Genomic DNA, 6,555 nt, shown 5'->3' on the forward strand with positions numbered 1-6,555 from the left:
CATAGGCTTCCCCATGTAGTAATCCTTCACAACAAATAAGAAAGGTGAGAATTTAACAGTAACATTATTTGATGAGCATAATTGATAAGAAAAAATAAGATTTTTTTTTCATTCGAGGGATCAAAGAACATTATTAAGGTATAAAGTCCTTGAATGAGAAGGTAAGGAAGTAGAGCCATAATGTATCACAACCAATTTTTTACCATCACCCAAAATCACATCTTCACTGCCATTATAGTTGAAATAAATTGACAGATTTTAAAGATCTGTAGTCACATAGTGAGATGCACCAAAGTCTACCAATCAATTAGGATTATTTTGGTTGGTGATTTGAGCAAAATTTGCTCTTGAAGGAGCCCTTGTGTTTCGAGCCACCAATAGAAGATGGATTAGACCAAGGAAATAACTTCCAGCATTGCTTCATTGTATGTCCAGCCTTGTCACAATATTGACAGATCACACTAAAACCATCTCTATGATTCTTTGATGATTGGTGTGTTTGTTTGATCCACCATTGTGAGAAGTATAATTTGCTGTTATTGGACAAAAATTGGAAGAAGTTTCATGAGCAACGCTGCTCTCATGATCACAAAGATTTTCATGGAGTTCATCAAAAGAGTAAGGAGTTTCTAGCGCACGAAGTGCAACAGATATCATTGTATACTCAGAGAGGATTCCATTAAGAACATGAATGGTAACATCATCCATTGTTAGATTTGCTCCAACAACATTCAAAGTTGTAACAAGCTGCTTTACTTGTTGAAGGTACGAAGCCATAAATTTAGTACCTTTGTTCACTCGTGTCAAAGACTCCTTGAGTGTAAGGAGACGAGCACGCGAGGGTCGGGCATACAAATTTTGGAAACTCATCCACAAATCTTAGGAGGTTTCATCTGAAAGCATATACACTGCCACTTCTAAAGTGAGAAAGGCTACAAGTGCACTTCAGAGCAATTGGTCTTGTCGGACCCAATAAAAAGAGTTTAGTTGTAGTTTGATAGAAGTAGAAACAACATAAGCGATGAAATTATATCCAATCAATATAGAACATCATTGAGAATACCAAAGTTGGTAATTGGATGAAGATAGTTTCACGGGAGCTTGAGTGTTTGTGTAAATAGATATAAGTTCCTGGTCATTTTCTGGTAAACTGGTGTTTGTGAGTGTTATGGAAGTTATAATAGTGGAGTTGGCATTAGGAACAGAAGGAAGGCATGGAAGTACAGAAACAACAGATGGAATGGTGGGAGCTGTTGAGAGATGAATAGTAGCAGACGATGTTAACAACGACGCTGCTGGAAGGTTAATTGAAGTAGTAATGGTCATAGTTGGTGCAACGGAAGACTTAGTGGTTTGCTTCATGTGTGAAGGAAAGATAGAACTGGAGGACTCAGAATTTGACAAAAAAAATTAGAGTTGTTGTAACGCGAGCAGCTCCGATACCATGCAAGATTTACATGGCTGAATTTTCACCGTGTATTATTCACATTGTTTTAGTATTTATACAAGAAGGATATCATACCAAAAATAGAAGATGCTAATTGTAGTGAAATCCTAATCAACTTAATTACAAAGAATATTATAAGGGATCAAATCATATCAATCACTTGAGAATAGGATGCCTTCCTTGTACTGAAGTAAAAAGGTCAGTATATACAGGAGTTAAAACTCTTAATCAATTACATTATAAGAGTTCAACTTATATATACAGACATTTTAACAAGTTTTTAAACTGTAATTGTATTTTGACCTATTGTAGCATGTTCTCCACTTTGTTTTTAAGGTTATTAGACTGTTATCTGAAGCTATCTGATAGATGAACTGATAAAGTACGTAAAAGGTCAATGTATAGGAGATTAGGAATTAAATTGTATAGGAGATTAGGAATTAAATTCTTACACTAATTACATTCAAAAGTTCAGCTAAAGGTCAGATTGCAAATAAACCATTCATAGATCAGTTCAGTTAACTATTAACTAAGCAGGAAATGATCCATTGATAATCACATAACATCAAAGCATATTATCAATAGACACTACTACAATTATAGCTTGTTAATGTTACATTATCAGCTAAGGAGTACATAAAGAAAGATTCAGTTCAAAATTTGCTACTCTCAACCTGAAAAATAGAACTTGCAACATGCAAAGTAGCTTCTTGTTTATTTTGCTATGGTTCAATTTCCTATTTAAGAAATAGTCACCAATTTGGAAACAAATTCTTCAATGTTTTTATCTGAACTTCCACCTTCATCCACAGCATTTCTGGCCAATGCCTTCCATTTTTTTGCATTTTCCCTAATCACCTTTCCTTTCTCTTCTTCCATCACTAGTTTTAAACATTCTTCAATAACTTCTCTTCTAACTATCCCTTTGCCATCTTGTTTGGTTCTAACTCCCATTTCCCAAACATCCTGCACAAACTTTGCATTTGTTGGTTGATCTGTCCATTGTGGCATTGTCACCATTGGCACTCCCAAACTAATGGCTTCCAAAGTCGAATTCCACCCACAATGTGTCAGAAAACACCCAATTCATTCATGTTCCAAAACTTGTAATTGTGGACACCATGACACCACTAAGCCTTTACTCTCACTTGCTAATTTTATTTCCTCTAAAAAGTTCTTGGGAAGTTTGGATTCTTCACTGGATCTAACTACCCACAAGAAGTTCTTGTTGCTATTCTTCAAACCCCATGCTAGTTCTTCCATTTGCTCAGCTTTTACATTGGCTAAACTTCCAAATGACACATACACCACTTAGCTAATTGGCTGATGGTTTAACCAGTTTAAGCTTTCATTTGTCATTGGTTTGAATACACTAAGGTCATACTCTTTGTCATCACGTAGCCTCTTGTCTAAGTACATTGATGGTATTGTTGGTCCAATTGTCTTGATAGGATAAATCTTGTCCATCCAATCAGTTACCTACATGTTAAACAACAAACAGAATAAAATTTCATGCAACAATTTAAATTAATGTTATATTTTACTTTTATATAACAATATTCTCTACCTATAACGACAATGGTGTTTAGCTCTTTGTAAAATTACCTCTCTGTAACAACATACTCAAATATTATGTAATAATATTTTGTAACAAATTAGTATATACAAAAACAAATATCAAAATATTTAAATTTTAAGGATAAGTATCTAATTTAGAGAAAAAAATGTATTTAAATGGTGCATATCCGTTATTCATAACTTTTCACGAGGAAAAAACTATGAATGTTTGTCATTTTATATTCATGCCTTTCTAATTTTGCATAGTTTTGTTCATAATAGCTAAATGAGATTTAAGCGTCAAATGTCAGTATACATATGTAATAACACCTCTCTATAGTAGCCGTGAAATTCTCGCACAAACGTTGTTACTGTAGAGAGGTTTGACTATACATGCAACAAATTAACTTCCATGTGCATTGAACACCAATTCAATCGTGAGAAAATAATACTTTGTAGCTATGTAAACTACAATAACCTTCATGAATATATGCTGTCAGTTTATATGTTTGAAACGAACTACAATGGAAAGTAAAGACATCTAAATTATAACATAGAGAGTATCTTAATTACCTCATTCTCCAACTCATTGAAGCTGTTGATTAGGACCCAATCAACTTTGTGAAGATTTGAGAATTGATTCACCAACATTTCAAGTATTCTTTCTGCTTCAATATGAATAACAAAAGTAGGTAAATCAGAGTGTTCAACTGGACATGAAAATCCAGGAATTACGATTTCTTGATGAACGTGAGTAGGAGTAAGTTTTAGTACCCCTTTATGTACATGGTAATAAATGTTATCCACTGCACAAGATTGTGTGAAAAATGCAGCAATAACTAATCCAAAATTCTTTGGCACTTCAACAGCCCAAGGAAGGAATGGATCATATACTAGGCAATTCACAGGGCATTCAAAGTTTGTCAATTTTTCAATAAGCTGAGACAGACTATCCGAGCCAACTTCTTTGAATCGTTCTGTGTAAGCTACGAAAGATTCGTGGCCACCATCATCATAGCCATCGGAGATGGCCTTGATTGACACAGAAGTTGGCAATTCTTGCATATTTTTCAAGAAGAATTTTGTTGGTGCTATAGTTATTTTGACACCTTTGGATTGTAAACGTTTGCAGAATTGGAGCATTGGGTTGATACGACCTTGGAGTGGACATGGCAAAATCAAGCAGTGAGCCTTGTGAGCAGTCATTTCTTTTGCAACTTCGTAATGAATGGAATAGCAAATTAAGATTTGAGAGAGGATGGGTAAGTGATGTGGTGAACAATGTGCTTCTTATAGTTTGTTGATAGAGTTGAAGTGCAAAATTTTGGATCAACATGCCTAACAAAGTGTATTTGGCTTCTTCCTAAATTGTTCTTTTAATTTGTGTTGCAACATGTGCAATGACATATGAAATTAATGTTATCCGTTTCGCCCGTCCGTTTGACTTGAAAAATGACTTTATTGGCCTCGTCAAAGCAATCAGATCTACTCAATAGGTCGTCGGAGAACAGCCCGAGAAGTTTCACCAAAATCTTATCGGGAGCCTGGGCCACCTCCCGAACCGTGGACTAACGCCCACCAAAAATTATAAAAATCCGCAATTCCTGTCGTTTCACCCATTTCACCCTGGATCTCGCTTGTTCAGTTCATGGGGAAAAATGGGCAAAAGTGGGTCCCTCACATGTGCTCATTTTCATTTTAGAAGTCTGGTTGAACTTTTAACTACATATAAAGTATTCATAAATCATAAAAATGAAGTCACCTACCTGAAAAAAATTAATGCACGCAACGTAAAGTACACCAAGTGATCCATTGATCAAGCTGACACAGACATTGCCAACATGTGCAATGACTTAAGAAAATTATCGAGAGTCCTGTGCAATGAGTGATGCCAATGTGATCCATTCCTTTTTTTTTTTTTTGTCATAATATAGGCTGGTTAGGGATAACGATATTACTCATGCTCAGGGGAGGATCTAGGTAGCCGGGAGGGGATCTCGGAAACTCATTGACTTTCACATAAATTTTATATCTGTATTAAGAAATCTATTAGGGGTCGCATGGTGTGAGATATAAGGTATAATTGTCTCGGAATAAAATATAAGATTATTTTATTCTACCTTTGATTGAAGGTAAATTAGTTAGTCAGCGAATTATTCATCCCACCATTTATACCTTAGTGATGGGATAGGTTATTCCATATACATGGTGGGATAATTAATCTCGAGATAGCTAATCCTTGATTAATTATCCTGGGATGACTTGTAGGGTCGTTTCGTAGGAGGATAAGGGATAACTAATCCCGAGAATAATTTTAGGATGAGCTTATCCCATGTTTGGTTGGAATAGAATGTATGAGATAACTCATTTCGGAATTGTAGTACTATTTTTATCACTTCTTAAGGGTGAATAACTAATTTCGAAATATAGCTAATTCCAGAATAACTAGTTTTCTAACCAAACGGCTCCTATATATGAGAGCGAACAAACTAACCAAGTAATCTTTTGGTTCAGTACTGAAACCTACTTTTACGATTTCTAAATTTCAGCGAAGTTTTAGCTCAGAACCCCACTACTCGTCTTATTTAATTTGGTTCTCAGCACATATAAAGTGGTTCTTATAGTTTGTTGATAGAGTTGAAATGTGCAATTTGGATCAACATGCCTAACAAAGTGTCTTGGCTTCTTCCTCGTTAGAAATCTTTTCTAATAAGGAAATCCTTTCCATCAAAAAATGTAATTCTAATTATAATAAAAAATTAGGTAAAGTAGAAAATTCAGGGTAAATTCTAACACAAGAAACACGAGTTAGAGTCAACTTAGGGAAGAAAAGTTCAAGCATGTGGGGAAAAGAAATTGAAGGTAGAGTGAGGAATACACAATAATATAAATTTAGTTAGTCCTTTGTCCTAAAGTTGTGCTGAAATAATTATAAAATGAGTCAAACTTTCTACACTTGAAATAATTTGATCTCTAGTGAACCTTTCAGAAGGATTGAAACTTCGATGAAGTTTTGATTATTACAAAAAAATATTCTATTTGGGACATTGTTGTAAATATTATTTTGTCCAGGAAAGGGACACTATTCTTTTCTACTGTTATGATTTGAGCTACTCAATTATTATTATATTTGTTCGTGAATTCAATTATTCCTTTTTCCAAATTTTGGGGCTTTTAAGTAGGGGAATGGAACCTTGCCAAAAAGTTTGTGGACAATCAATTGAGCTATTAAAATTTTTGTGAATTCAATATTAGTATGATTCTGTTTCACTTTTTTCCTCTTCAATTTGTGCTTTAGTCTTGATTTCATAATCTGTGCTTCGATGATAAAAATTGTTGAGATGGAAAGTATTTGAAAATTGTGATTAGGGGTGGGCATATTTTGGTTTAAACCGAAAAAACCGAAAAACCAAATCGAAATTTAATTTTGGTTTCGATTTTTCAGTTTTTCGGATTGAATTCGGTTTGTAATTTTAGAATTTCGGTTTTTCGGTTCAGTTTTCGGTTTAAAAAAAAATTGGTTTAAACCGAAAAATCAAAATTTTATAAAT

At 34.3% G+C, this 6,555-nt stretch overlaps 1 pseudogene; it reads right to left on the minus strand.

Moving 5' to 3' along the window:
• Positions 1 to 2,176: 2,176 nt before the first annotated feature.
• Positions 2,177 to 4,333, minus strand: LOC107857322 (annotated as a pseudogene).
• Between the last annotated feature and the right edge of the window lie 2,222 nt (positions 4,334 to 6,555).

The sequence above is a fragment of the Capsicum annuum genome, chromosome 1 (genome assembly GCF_002878395.1).
Source record: "Capsicum annuum cultivar UCD-10X-F1 chromosome 1, UCD10Xv1.1, whole genome shotgun sequence".
NCBI classification, from domain to species: domain Eukaryota; kingdom Viridiplantae; phylum Streptophyta; class Magnoliopsida; order Solanales; family Solanaceae; genus Capsicum; species Capsicum annuum.